Raw genomic sequence first — 15,387 nt, 5'->3', positions numbered from 1 at the left:
GATGGGAAAGTCAAAATGTTCCCCTTTACTAAGTCTGGTAGATCTACTGAAATTTCTAAAAAAAAAAATATATGTGTGTGTGTATCTATGTATGTGTGTATATATATACATAAAGTGTATATATATAAAGTATATATATACATAAAGTATGTGTATATATATATATATATTTTTTTTTTTTTGAGACAGGGTGTCACCCCAAGCTGGAGTACAGTGGCACAATCATGGCTCACTTCAGCCTCAACCTCCTGGGCTCAAGCAATCCTCTCACCTCAGCCTCCTGAACGGCTGGGACTACAGGCACCAGCCACTAGACTCACCTAATTTTTTAAATTTTTTGTACAGATGAAGGGGGTCCCTATGTTGTTCAGGCTGATCTGGAACTCTTGAGCTCAGGCGATCCTCCCACCTCAGCCTCCCAAAGTGATGGGATTACAAGTATGAGCCACCATATTTGGTCTCAAAAATATAAATAACATATTTATATATAATAGAAATACAACTAACATATCTCCTCTGAACTCATCCTCTACATAAATCTTGACAAGCACTTTAAAAATTAAATATAAACAAATAGGGTAGAAAATATAAAAGTTGTATACCAAAGTAAAATAAATAAAAAGTTTTTTTAAAACAAAATATAGGCCGAGCGTGGTGGCTCACACCTGTAATCCCAGCACTTTGGGAGGCTGAGGTGGGTGGATTGCTTGAGGTCAGGAGTGGTGGCGGATGCCTGTAATCCCATTTACTAAGGAGGCTGAAGCAGGAGAACTGCTTGAACACAAGATGCGGAGGCTGCAGTGAGCCAAGATGGCACCACTGCACTCTAGCCTGGGTGACGGAGTAAGACTCCGTTTCAAAACAGAAAAGAAAATATAAAAGTATATCACACATTAAGGAAAGCATTATTTCACAAAAAGTTTAGCAAATAAATGTACATGTATACATATAAAATATGTGCATATATACATATGTATATATACACACATATGTATGTATCATATATGCACATATTTTATATGTAATAGAAGAGAAGAATGCCTTGATGGGCTCATCAGTAGACAGGACATGGCTGATGGGGTTTAAGATACCTTACCCCAAAACATGACACCTTGGCATTTAAGAAAACAGGAAAAGCAGGAAGTCGCTCTCAGCTTCCTCTCACCCTTCTCCCCTAAAGCAGGTCTTAAAGCCTAGGAAAGATTTTCTGACCTTCCCCTGAAACAGGTCATATGACCCTCCTTCGAGCGATGCCCTCCTTATACCCCAAGGAAAGGAATATCCTTATCTCTGAAGACAACAGGACACAGAAAAGAATCTGAACAAATAGGACTTGTTAAATTTCCCCCAGTGTATTACCAGTCAATCATACCCCTTTTGTCCAATCCTATTTCTCCACGATTGTCCACTCTTCATCAAACCTAAACATAAATACACAACATCATCTGTTTCTCCAGGTCTTAATTTCCTTATAATGCCTCTCGTGTCACGTAAATTTATATTAAATAAATTTGCATGCTTTTCACTGTTTTTTTTTTGTTTTTTTGTTTTTTTGTTTTTGAGACAAAGCCTTGCTCTTTCGCCCAGGCTGGAGTGCTGTGGCGTGATCTCAGCTCACTGCAACCTCCACCTCCTGGATTCAAGTGATTCTCATGCCTCAGCCTCCTGAGTAGCTAGGGTTACAGGCACATGCCACCATGTCCGGCTCATTTTGGTATTTTTAGTAGAGATAGGATTTTACCAAGTTGGCCAGGCTGGTCTTGAACTCCTGGGCTCAAGCAATCCTCCTGCCTTAGCCTCCCAAAGTGATGGGATTATAGGTGTAAGCCACGGCACCTGGCCAAAATAGAAATTGAAAAGGCATGAACAGGAAGGTCTCACTGCAAAGGTGACATCTGAGCAAAGATCTGAAGAAGCTGAAGGAAGAAACTGAGAATATCTGCAGAACATTCAGGTAGATAAAAGGGTACGATGGCCAGCTGCGGTGGCTCACGCACGTAATCCCAGCACCTTAGGAGGCCAAGGGAGGTGGATCACTTGAGTCCAGGAGTTCGAGACCAGCCTGAATATGGCAAAACCTCGTCTCAACAAAAACCACAAAAATTAGTCATGGTGGCACATGCCTGTAGTCACAGTTACTTGGGAGGCTGAGGTGGGAGGATCGCTTGAGCCTGGGAGGTCGAGGCTGCAGTGAGCTATGATCACGCCACTGCACTCCAGCATAGGTGACAGAGCAAGACCCTGTCTCAAAAAAAAAAAAAGGTATAAGCAAATGCTGTTGAGATGACAGCATATCTGGGGAATATAAGGAAGGAAAGGGGTCAATGTTGGCGGGAAACGTAAGATGGAGAGGATAACAATAAGATAACAGATGCAATTGAATGTGTAGAGTTAGGTTAAATTATCCTTAATGAAGGATCAGATGCCTTGGAGCAGTGGTTCTCCATCCTTCCTACACATCTGAATTATCTGGGGAGCATTAAAAAAAACAACACTGACCACCAAACCCCACCCTCAGAGATTCCCATCTAATTGGTCTGGGGTAGGCCAGGGACAGGTGTGTTATTTAAAAATTCCCCAAGTGATTCTAATATAAAGCTGAGTTGAGGACCACTGGTTTAGTGTTAATGAATTTGTTGAAACCTCAACTAATGTGACTGCACTAAAAGGAGTACTTTAGACCTCAGCTAATTTGGCTGAACTAAAAAGATGCAAAAAATTTGCATAGAAAATTGTGCAAATGAAAAACTGGGGCAGCCGGGTATAGTGGCTCATGCCTGTAATCCCAGCACTTTGGGAGGCTATGGGCAGACTGCTTGAGCCCAGGAATTCGAGACCAGTCTAGGCAACACGGAGAAACCCCATTTCTACAAAAAATTAGTCAGACATGGTGGTGCGTGCCTGTAGTTCCAGCTACTCGGGAGGCTGAGGTGGGAAATCACGGGAACCCAGGAGGTCGAGGCTGCAGTGAGCTATAATCACTCCACTGCACTCCAGCCTGAGCAACAGAGGAAGACCCTGTTTAAAAAAATAAATAAATAAAAATAAAAAATAAATTTAAAAAGGAGGCCAGGCGTGGTGGCTCATGCCTGTAATCCTAGCGCTTTGGGAAGCCGAAGTGGGTGGATCACACGAGGTCAGGAGTTCGAGATCACCCTGGCCAACACAGTGAAACCCAATCTTTACTAAAAATAAAAAAATTAGCTGGGCGTGGTAGTGGGTGCCTGTAATCCCAGCTACTCGGGAGGCTGAGGCAGGAGAATCACTTGAACCTGGGAGGCAAAGGTTGCAGTGAGCCAAGATTGCGCCACTGCACTCCAGCCTGAGCGACAGCATGAGACTCATCTCAAAAAAAAAAAAAAAAGGAGCAATGTGTATCAGTAGGAACAGAATACAATGAAGGAGCTCCCCCATCAGGAATCAGGACTGTTGCTAAGGAAACAAAGTAGTAGCAGCACTTGTGTCTTCCCAGAGGCCAGTTCTTCCCTTAGCCTTCTAGGAGCTCTCAATACACACAGCAGATTACACATACATTTATGTCTGTTCCCTTCTCAAACTTCACCAAAATGACAGGAAAGCAATACAAAAAGGTGAAAACCCACAGAAAGAGGGGAAAAAAAAACAACAGAAATAGCAGCAAAATTTTGGAAAATGGTTCCAGTGTGTCGAAACTGAAACTTAGCTGCCCACAAGAGAGGTCAACAGGAGGAAAGTGGACTGGCAATGAAGAATTCCAGGAAGCGTCAATAATTGGTGGTGAGGCAGGTCTCGGCTCAGCACCAGACTGAAGACTGCCTGAAACAGGGAAGAGGCACCAAAAGCACCTCCCCAAAAGACACACCCACCAGTGCCACGACAGTGTGCCAATGCCATGGTAATGCTCCAGAAGTTACCCCCACTTTTCTAGAAATGTCTAATAGCCCACCCCTTAATGTGCATATAATTAAAACTGGGTATAAATACAACAGCAAAATTGTCTCTGAGCTGCTACTCAGGACACACTGCCTATGGAGTAGCCCTGCTCTGCAGGAGCAGTCACGGAGCTGTAACTCCGCTGCCTCAATAAAGCTGTTTTCTTCTACTACCAGCTTGTCCTTGAATTCTTTCCAGGGCAAAGCCAAGAACCTAGCCAGACTAACCCCCCAGTTTTGGCGCTCACCTGCCCTGCATCAGTGGTAACCAGGTACCTCTGAAAGTAAGGGTAGAAGTGAGGCTAAAAACAGGAGGACTCGCAAAAGCCTATCTTGGGAACGATTAGAGTCCCAGAGTCCCCTCCCCACCCAGTTCAACCAAGCAGTTGCCCCTTCCTAATCCCAAGCAGAGACTTTTAGTCCAGCACTTTGGGAGGCCAAGGCGGGCGGATCACCCAAGTTCAGGAGTTCAAAACCAGCCTGACCAATATGGTGAAACCCTGTCTTTACTAAAAACACAAAATTAGCCAGGTGTGGTGGTACATGCCTGTAATCCCAGCTACTTGGGATAGGCCAAGGCAGGAGAATAGCTTGAACCCGGGAGACAGAGGTTGTGGTGAGCTAAGATCACATCATTGCACTCCAGCCTGGGCAACAAGAGCGAGACTCTGTCTCGGAAAAAAATAAATAAATAAATAAAAAGACTTTTAGTTTCTCAATAGGCGAAACCAAACTCAAGACTTCAGGCACAGCTGACAATAGCGATAAGGCACCATACTGACCCAGGGAGACAGTGAAAGTCTACATTATAAACTGAAGAGGTCAATTTCCCCCGCCCAACTCACCTTCTGCACTTGCACTGGTCCTAGCAGAGAGAGCAGATCAGCCCATGGGTACTTCACACCTAAATGTCAACAACCATTGAGGAACTCCTTGGCCACAAAGCCAGACACAAAAACAAACAAAAAGAAAAACCAAATTGTTTTTCAGCAATTGACAAGATTACCCTAAAGTAAGGAAATGCAAGGAACCCAGAATGCCAAAACAATCTTGAAAAAGAACAAAGTTTGAAGACTAACACTTTCCAATTTCAAAACTTACCACAAAGCTACAGTCCTCCAGGCTCGGAGGCTCACGCCTGTAATCCCAGCACTTGAGGAGGCCCAGGCGGGTGCATCCCGAGGTCAGGATTTCGAGACCAGCCTGGCCAACATGGTGAAACCCCATCTCTACTAAAAATACAAAAATTAGTCAGGCATAGTGGCAGGCACCTGTAATCCCAGCTACTCAGGAGCTGAGGCAAGAGAATCGCTTGAACCCGGGAGGCAGAGGTTGCAGTGAGCTGAGATAGCACCACCGCCCTCCAGCCTGGGAGACAGAGCGAGATTTCATCTCAAAAAGAAAAATAATAGTAATTCTTAAAGAACTTTTGACAGGGCCAGGCGCAGTGGCTCACGCCTGTAATCCCAGCACTTTGGGAGGCCGAGGCAGGCGGATCATGAGGTCAGGAGATCGAGACCATCCTGGCTAACATGCTGAAACCCTGTCTCTACTAAAAAATAGAACAAAAATTAGCCGGGCATGGTGGTGTGTGCCTGTAGTCCCAGCTACTCGGGAGGCTGAGGCATGAGAATGGCATGAACTCGGGAAATGGAGCTTGTAGTGAGTGGAGATGGCACCACTGCACTTCAACCTGTGTGACAGAGCAAGACTCTGTCTCAAAAAAAAAAAAAAAAAAAGAACTTTTGACAGGAGAAAACAACCACACATCAGATTGAGCACGTGGCAGCTCCTGCAATATCTGAAGCACCTGATCACTTTTATCATCCTACTTCAGCAACAACCTTTAACACCTGTCAATCTTCTGGAGGCTAATAAACTGAACCATTCATTTGCCTTTGAGTGATCCTGAGCAAGTTACTTACTGAGAGGATGGAGAGGAAAAAGCAAACTCAGTTTCTTCCTGCTATACTCTCACTACACAGAATACTACCTTTGATTTTTTCAAAAAATATTTAGAGACAGGATCTCACTATGCTGCCCGGGTTGGTCTAAAACTCCTGGGCTCAAGAGATCCTCCTACCTCTGCCTCCCAAAGTGCTGGGATTACAAGGCACGAGCCACCACGCCCAGCCCCACAGCATACTTCTGACACCAGATGTGCGGAAGCCCCATACGCCAAGCAAGCAATCAATTCTGCAGCTGGCAGACACCAGCTGGTGTCCTCCAATTCAGTTCCTACACTATCCACCTAGAAGTAGCATCAGATCCCACAAGTTTAGTCCCCAAGACTGCCCCCGACTTGCAATGTCAATTGCAAGCTCCAGGTTGTTTTACCAGTGCTGCCGACCGACCCGCTATAAATCAAAGTTCTTAGGATGGATAAATTTGCTAGAGTGGCTCACAGGACTCAAGGAAACACTTTATTTGTATTTACTGATTTATTATAAAGGATATTACGAAGGATACAAACGAAGAGATGCTAGGGTGAGGCATTTGAAAAGGGGTGCAGAGCCTCCAAGCCCTCCCTGGGGACGCCATCCTCCGAGAACCTCCAGGTGTTCAGCCATCCAGAAGCTCCCCAAACCCAATCCTTCAGGGATTTTATGGAAGTTTCATTACGCAGGCATGATCAATTAAGTCACTGGCCACTGAAGATCAAGTCAACCTTCAGTTCCTCTCCCTGTCCCAGAGGCTGGGTGTAGGACTAAAAGTTCCAACACTCTAACCACAAGGCTGTCTTCCCTGGCCACCGGCCCCCTCATCCTGAGACTATCCAGGAGTCCCCAACCAAAGGTCAATTATTAGCACACAAAAAGACACTGGCCAGGTGCAGTGGCTCACACCTGTAATCCCAGCACTTTGGGAGGTCAAGGCGTGTGGATCACCTGAGCTCAGGAGTTTGAGACCAGCCTGGGCAACATGGCGGAATCCTATCTCTACTAAAAATACAAAAATTAGCTGGGTGTGGTGGCATGTGCCTGTAGCCCCAGCTACTTGGGAGGCTGAGACATGAGAATCGCTTCAACCCGGGAGGCAGAGGCTGCAGTGAGCCAAGATTACGCTACTGCACTCTAGCCTGGGTGACACATCAAGATTCTATCTCAAAAAAAAAAAAAAAAAAGACACTGATCACTTGGGAGATTTCAAGGATTTTAGGAGTTATAGGTCAGGAAAGGGGAGGAAGACTAAATATATATTTCACAAAATCATACCTACCCTCTCTAAATCTCAGTTTTCTCATCTGTGAAATGAACCCAATAATAATAGTACTTACTTTCTAAGATTATTGTACTGACTACACGAGTTCAGGTAAAGCAGAGGACACAGAGTAAGAGCTCTTCAAATATCAACTCCAAACGAAACCCCTTCTCGGTCCTGAAATTCTAGGCTCTGGCATTATAAGCACCTCAATTCCTAAAATTCTTCACCCAGCTTTGAGTCAAGAAACCAATGAACATTGATCTTGAGATGAAAAGACCTGTGTAGAACGAGCCAGGGAAAAGCAGAAATTACTCACTAGTATCAAGATTTTATTTCTTGTTTAAAAAAAATTTTTTTCAATATAATCCATGGGTTCACAAAGATTTTATTTCTAATTAACCAGCTCTTGTAGAAACAGGCAGAGCTTCTTTTTTTTTTTTTTTTTTTTTTTTTAGATGGAGTCCCGCTCTGTCACCCAGGCTGGAGTGCAGTGGTGTGATCTCAGCTCACTGCAAACCTCCACCTCCTGGGTTCAAGAGATTCTCTTGCCTCATCCTTCCAAGTAGCAGGATTACAGGCGCCCGCCACCATGCCCGGCTAGTTTTTAGTATTTTTAGTAGAGATGGGTTTCACCGTGTTAGCCAGGATGGTCTCGATCTCCTGCCCTCATGATCCATCTGCCTCAGTCTCCCAAAGTGCTGGGATCACAGGTGTGAGTCACTGTGCCCGGCCTGTACCCATTTCTTGAAAGATATACAAGGAAAAGCTCTGTCCAAAAGATTCTCATTTTCTTCACAGGCTCATGCTACTCCAACACTAATGCTTCTTTCTTGGCCTCCTTCCTCTGCCCAGCATTGAGTTACTACCTTCCATTCTCCAAAGGCCCATATTGAAAAACAATCAAACAGAATCAACTTTGCCAAATGACATCCTTACAAAGACTAAGCACGGAAAAAGAGAAAACGGGAGGGAGCAGGGAGGTACACTATTGGAAGCCCCGTGGAATTATAAGCTAAGAATAAAAGAGGCCGAGTGGAAGGCAGATCTGAAGACAAAACAAGAAGCAAAAGGCATGGGTGACTTGAGGAAGAGGACGGCCCCTAGGTCAGAACTGCCATGTCTTGGTACTTGTTATTTTTTTATTTATTTAATTATTTTTGAGATGGAGTTTCACTCTCGTTGCCCAGGCTGGAGGGCAGTGATGCAATCTTGGCTCACTGCAACCTCTGCCTCCTGGGTTCAAGCGATTCTCCTGCCTCAGACTCCCAAGTAACCGGGATTACAGCTGTCTGCCACCACACCTGGCTAATTTTTTGTATTTTTAGTAGAGACAGGGTTTCATCATGTTGACCAGGCTAATCTCAAACTCCTGACTTCAGGTGATCCACCCATCTCGGCCTCCCAAAGTACTGGGACTATAGGCATGAGCCACCATGCCCGGCTGGTATTTTCCTAATAGTTATTATTAGTAGTAATGATTTAAATCACTGAATATTTGCTATAAACTGCGGTGGGGTGCAAAACAGGGAACCGCAACCTCCTAAAAAGATTTTGGTTAGAATCTAACCTGTCACATCATCCAGGGGGAAACATCTTCCCTTTTGTTCCCATCTCTCAGAAATTCCAGAGCCCTAGCCAGGTATGGTGGCTCACACCAGTAATCCCAAACACTTTGGGAGGCTGAGGCAGGAGGATCACTTGAGCCCAGGAGGTCAAGACCAGTCTGAGAAACATAGTGGGACCCCATCTCTACAAAAAATTTAAAAATTAGCTAGGCATGGTGGCACATACCTACAGTCTCAGCTACTTGGAAGGCTAAGATGGGAGGATCACTTGAGCTCAAAAGGTTGAGGCTGCAGTGGGCCATGATCATGCCACTGTACTTCAGCCTGGGTGACAGAATGAGACCTTGTCTCAAAAACAAAACAAACAAAAAAAAGAAATTTCAGGGTCTATAATGTGGAGTCCTAATAAGATAAGTAAACAGCAAAGAGGAAGGGGCCCCAGGTGGGGGAAAACCATGGACAGTTGTTCTGAGAAATGATTAATCACAAACAGCCCTCAGACACATTGATCCCCACATAGTCCCCTCCAGCACCACCCTGTAAAACTTCCCTCCATCCCCTGCCTCTTTGCAGACAGTCCCTTCGCTGCTGTGCTGCCCATTGCTTTCTTGCAACGTGTTTTCATACTTTAATAAATCTGCCTTTCTTTACCTGATAAATTCCCTTTCTGCCTGTGACACATAATAGTCCTAAGGGACTCAAAGTCGCTCAAAAGCAACTCACTGATTTGATGCTAATGGGAGTTTATGTTCTTATAGCCATTCCACGCATCTTACTAATGGTAAGTGGTAGAAGGACCAGATCTGGACTCTGAAGACCAAGATTCAAATGGCTATCTCCTTCATTTCTTAGCTACCTGACCTCGTGAGGGTCACTTCACCTCAACAAGGTTAAATGTATAAAATGGTGGGATGCCTGACAACATGCATTCAATACATGTTTGAAAAAACCAATACATATTTTAAACATAAAAAGCCCATTATCCATCCATCCTGGAGGCCTCTAAACTGGATGCCAACCCAGGAAGCCAGACTAATTACAGAAATTGGCACTCCAATTGATTTCAGGGGTGCCACAAAGATGCACAGTTGCAAGAGTAGCCTCCTTAAGAAAAAAGAAACCCATTAGCTTGTGGTTTTCAAAAAGATTTAAAAAAAAACAAAAACACTATTCCAGCACTTTGGGAAGCCGAGGCAGGCAGATCACTTGAGGTCAGGATTTTGAGGCTAGCCTGGCCAACCTGGTGAAACCCCATCTCTACTAAATACAAAAATTAGTTGGACATAGTGGTGGATGCCTGTGATCCCAGCTACTCAGGAGGCTGAGGCAAGAGAGTCACTTGAACCTGGGAGGCGAAAGTTGCAGTGAGCCAAGATCGTACCACTGCACTCCAGCCTGGGCAACAGAACAAGACTCCAAAAATAATAAAATAAAATAAATAGAGGATCTCTAGAAAAGCCTCTCTCTGAAGGTGATGGCTGAGTAAAGATCTGAGGAGGTGAGGGAAGGAAGGGGACGTGTGGCTGAATGGGGGCAAAGGGGTCCAGGCAGAGTTCGAAAGCCCCAAAGAAGGAGCACCCCTGGCAGGTTTTGGGACCCGTCAGGAGGCCAGTGTGGCTGGAGGGGATTGAGTGAGCAGGAGTGGAGAGAGGAGGTCGGGATGGTGGTGGGTGTGGGAGGAGAGATCAGGTCATGGAAGGCTTGCAGGCCACTGTAGGGTATTGGTTTTCACTCCAGTTAAGCTGGGACAATTGGAGGGTTTGAGTTGGGCAGTGGAGTGGACAGGATCCATCCTGCCTTTTAACAGACTTGCCCGGGTCCTGTGTGGAGAAAGTGAAGGCCAGCCAGGGTGGAAGAGGGAGACAAGTTAGGAGGCTGTTGCCATCATCCAGGGGAAAGAGGCATCCAGCGTGTACTCTGAAGTACAGCCAGTAGGCTTTGTGGACGAGCGGAGTTCGATGTGGGGTGTGAGAGGAAGAGACGAGTCAAGGGTGACTCCAAGGTCTTTGGCTTGAACAACTGGAGGAATGGAGTTGTCATTCACTGAGATGGGGAAGGCTAGATGACGGGCAGGGTTGGGGCTCAATTTTGTTGATGTTGATTATAAAATGCCTGATAGGAATCCACATGAAGATATTGTGGGCAATTGGATCTAGAAGTCTGGAGACAGGCCCAGGCTAGACATACACATATGGCAGCTGTTAGCATGTGGATAGTATTTAGAGTTAAGAGACTGAGCCAGGTGCAATGGTTCACGCCTGTAATCTCAGCACTTTGGGAGGCCAAGGCAGGAGGATGGCTTGAGGCCAAGTGTTGAAGACCAGCCTGGGCAACAGTGAGACCCCCTCCCCTCCACTCCCCATCTCTACAAAAGCAAGACGGAGTCTCGCTTTGTCACCCAGCCTGGAGTGCAGTGGCGCGATCTTGGTTCACTGCAACCTCCACCTCCCGAGTTCAAGCAATTCTCGTGCCTCAGCCTCCCGAGTAGCTGGAATTACAGGCATGTGCCATCAAGCCCAGCTAATTTTTGTATTTTGGGTAGGGATGGGGTTTCACCATGTTGTTGAGGCTGGTCTTGAAATCCTGACCTCAAGTGATCCGCCCGCCTCAGCCTCCAAAAGTGCTGGGATGACAGACATGAGCCACCGCACCTGGCCAGGATCCTATTTAAACTGCAACCTACATCCCTCTTCCCTGCTTTATTACAACGGAATACATATTCTACTTAGTTATCAATGTGGCCTTCTCTAATCAAATTGAAGATCCGCAAGGGTGGGGATCCTTGCCTTTCTCGTACTGCTATATTCCTGGCATTCAGAACAGGTTTGTCCAATAGAAATAAGATGGGAGCCACAAGTGCAAGCCACATTTATAATTTTTTATTTTTCTAGGAAACACATTTTAAAAAGAAAAAAGTGCTGGTGTCAAGTCAAGGTTAAGTGGGGGAAAAAAAGACAAAAAGGTGAAACTTTCTTTCTTTTTCTTTTTTTGAGACAGGGTCTCACTCTGTCACCTAGGCTACAGTACAGTGAGTGGCACGATCACAACTCACTGCAGCCTCCACCTCCCCAGGCTTGGGTGATCCTCCCACCTCAGCCTCCTGAGTAGCCAGGCGGGCGCCACTGCACCTGGCTAATTTTTGTATTTTTTGTAGAGACAGGGTTTCGCCATGTTGCCCAGGCTTGTCCCAAGTTCCTGGGCTCAAGAAATCCATCCACCTTGGCCTCCCGAAGTGCTGGAATTATAGGCATGAGCCGCCATGTCCAACCAACTATTTATAATTATGTTGTACTTAACCCGATAAATCCAAAATGTTACCATACATGTTTACACATATTATATGATCATTTACTACAACATAAAAGGTATCAGTGAGACATTTTACTTTTTCTTCATGCTAAGTCTTCAAAATCCAGAATGTATTTTATGCTCACAGCATAGCTGCTGTGCTCAACAGTCCCATGTGGCTAGTGTACACCATACTGAATTGTACAACAATGCTTAGCAAAGACAGAGGGGGTACTTATAAATATTCATTGAAAGAAAGAATGTTTTCCCAGGAAGAGGAAGCTATGGTAGAGTACAGCATTTTCTAAACTTCATTTACTCACATTCTACATTCACAACTTTTTCTGTGTGATCTTTTTCCTTAAAATGTCACACTTTTTATTCCTGAAAAATTATGTAAAACTTTCAGTTGGGCATGGTGGCTTACGTCTGTAATTGCAACACTTTGAGAGGCCGAGGTGGGAAGACTGCTTGAGCCCAGGAGTTTGAAAACAGCCTGGGCAACATAGCAAAACCTTTGTCTCTACAAAAATTAGCCAGGCGAGGTGGCACCCACCTGTTGTCCCAGCTGTTTGGGAGGCTGACATGGGAGGATCACCCGAGCCCGGGCAGGTCAAGGTTACAGTGAGCAGTGATCGTGCCACTGCACTCCAGCCTGGGCAACAGAGTGAGACCCTGTCTCAAAATAAAATAAAAATAAATTTTTCCATTGTGTCAATAAATGAAAAAGAATGGGTCTAAGGATTAAGGGCCTGGGCTTGAGTGCCTACTCATTTACTAGCTCTGGGATCTAAAGTAAAGACTTCACTAAGCCTCAGTCTCTTCATCTGTGATACAGGGACAATACTGACCACCCCAATTTCACAGGGAAGGTTAAGTGAGATGTTGGTATATGCTCTTTGCAAATGCGAAAGTAATCATGAAGTGAAAGAGACTGAGAAGCCAATCCAAGTCTTTCTCTCGAGCCTATTTTCATATGGACCAGTAACACAGATAATCACAAGCTTGTCTGACAAGAGAAAGAGTAGAAGACTTGGGTTCAAACCCCTTATCACCACTTATGCCAGTGTGACTTTTAGAAATGCATTTATTCACCAAATATTTATCAAGTGCCCACAACATACCAGGCACTAGGCTAGGAGCCAAAGAAAATATGAAACCTGCCCTTGAAGGATTTGCAATCTAGCAGGAAGAAAAGAGGCCAGCAAACAAGAAACACCAATAAATTGTTTTAAAAAATCAAATCGCCTCTCTTAAGTCTGTTTGTTCCTTGTGAAATGAGAGTAACACCTTCCCAACCTCACTCATAGAAGCTGCTACAAAAACTAATTTTTAAATGTTTGTCAAATAACTCCAAAAACTTGAACTCATAATACATTAGGAAAGTACTTTTTCCTACTTGTAACCCAAAACGACGCTGGCTGCTGTGAATGTCCAGTTTGAACATTTGTTCCAGTTACACTGCACTCATGAAACTCCCTTCGCTTCTGCAAATTTTAGTAAACATGAGAAACAGGAGGATGAACAGGCTTTAACACAAGTATTCAATCTCAAAATCATGATCCAGGTCACAGTTCTAAGGAACATAACACAGACCTCTCAGTCACCCTACCTAGTTACAGTTCATCAAGATAAGCAGTCACACGCTAAGGGAAACTGAATAATTTAAACGGAAGAAAGAGGAAAAGTCATAAAGCAGTCTAGGTAGACACTCCTCTGTCCAAGATTTCAGCAGTCACTATGTTGCTGAGGTAACGCTGGGCTAGGTCAACAGTGTAAGCTAAAAGCCATGTTATGGGCAGAGCAAAGCGCGCACACTTCTTTTTTTAATTTATTTTCTTTTTTTGTTTTTTAAAGCCTCGATGATGGCCTGTTCAGGGAAAATCTCAAAGAAAAATGAGCCGAAGGGCTAGGCTCCCAAGAAGTGGAAACCCTACCCACGCAGGACTAAGTGGGCGCGAGGAAAGCAAGCGACCAGGATTCTGTGATCCCTCCTGAAGTTTAAAAACTGAATGGGACCGTCATCAAAGTCTCGGCAACAATCATTTCCAAAGAGTAAGGAAGGGAGAAACTCTCAGAGGGGGTCCAGGCAGCATCTTCTTCCCTCTGGCTCCACACCATAAACCCATTCTCAGGTACCCACTTCCAGCTCAGTTCCAAGTCGCCCCTTCCCCTGGTCCCGATCCCTCCACAAAGATCGCTCCTCTCCATGCCTGGGCACCTAAGCTCCTCTCCCCTTCCGGGAGGACTCGCTCCAGCTGCACCCTTGGCTGCCCGGGCGACCATCTGGGAGCAGCCCCCGCGCGGGCCGCGGCGCGCCCACCCCGCTCGGGCGGGAGCCGGGACACCCCTCCTCGGAGGCCGGAACCGCCGCGCCAGGCCCCTCCCACAGGAAGCCGCCGCCCCCCGGCGCCCGGGCCGCGCCGCCCCCGGCCCACCCCGCGCCGCCCGCCGCCCCCGGCCCGCGCCGCGCAGGCAGTCAGCCCGCCGCGCCCCCCGCGCCGGCGCTAGCTACCTGCCGTGGCCACAGAAGCAGCGTCCAACTCCTCTCCTACTTCCGCCTTCCACCGCCCGCACTCGGGCCGGGTCACGTGACCGCGCGCGGTCACCTGACCCGGAAGAGGCTGGCCAGGCTCGCAGGTGCGGGCAACCTAGGCCTGGCCTGGGCACTTATGGCCTCGAGGAGGCATTTTTAGCGTCTTTGCATTTGAAAGTGGAAGGGCTTTCTGCTCACCGGATGGTCCCGGGCAGTCAAATAAATTGAGGACTCACTGAGTTCCATTTACTCTGCCCATCAACCTTATGGAGGCAGGGGCAGGTACTAGCCCCATTTTACAGGTGAAACGAGACCTTCAGTCTATTAAGTCAACAAATACTTAATTGAGCTCTTTAGTAGGGTTGCCAGATAAAGTACAGGACACCCACTTAAATTTGAATTTCAGATAAACAGCAGTGTAATATGTATGTCCCAAGTACAGAATGGGATATATTTATACTAAAAAAGTATTTGTTGATTATCTGAAGATCAAATTGAATTGAATATCTGTATTTCTATTTCCTGGCAACCTTATGCCTATTATGTGCAGGCACTGCTCTAAGATCCAGAACCACAAACATCTCAGCCTTGTGACGTAAAAGTACAAAAGCTTAAAAACTCCTGCTTGGATCCATAAAACCCCCCTCCACACTAATCCAATCTCATTCCCTTAATCTACAGGGCACAGACATCTTAACGAATTACAATCCAGGTATGTAGGTAGGTAGGTAGGTAGGTAGGTAGGTAGGTAGGTAGGTAGGTAGGTAGGTAGGTAGGTAGATGGATGATAGGCATTTTTTTTTTTTTTTTAATTGAGATGGAGTCTCGCTCTTTCGCCAAGGCTGGAGTGCAGTGGTGCTATCTCAGCTGACTGCAACCTCCG

General features: G+C 45.8%; 1 protein-coding gene across 2 annotated transcripts in view; it reads right to left on the bottom strand.

Annotated features, from left to right (window-relative positions):
* LOC105491347 (WW domain containing E3 ubiquitin protein ligase 2) overlaps window positions 1–14,579 on the bottom strand; it is a 181,207-nt gene extending 166,628 nt beyond the window's left edge. The window contains exon 1 of one of the 2 annotated variants that reach the window (XM_071084849.1): window positions 14,484–14,579. The gene's annotated coding sequence lies outside the window, so the exon portion shown is untranslated. Of the gene's footprint in view, window positions 1–7,188; window positions 7,356–14,483 lie in introns of those variants that run through there. The other variant, XM_071084850.1, reaches the window with a different exon arrangement.
* Window positions 14,580–15,387: the final 808 nt, after the last annotated feature.

The sequence above is a fragment of the Macaca nemestrina genome, chromosome 18 (genome assembly GCF_043159975.1).
Source record: "Macaca nemestrina isolate mMacNem1 chromosome 18, mMacNem.hap1, whole genome shotgun sequence".
Taxonomy (NCBI): Eukaryota; Metazoa; Chordata; class Mammalia; order Primates; family Cercopithecidae; genus Macaca; species Macaca nemestrina.
The sequence above is the reverse complement of the archived record's forward strand: the minus strand, read 5'-3'. Positions and strand labels throughout refer to the sequence as shown.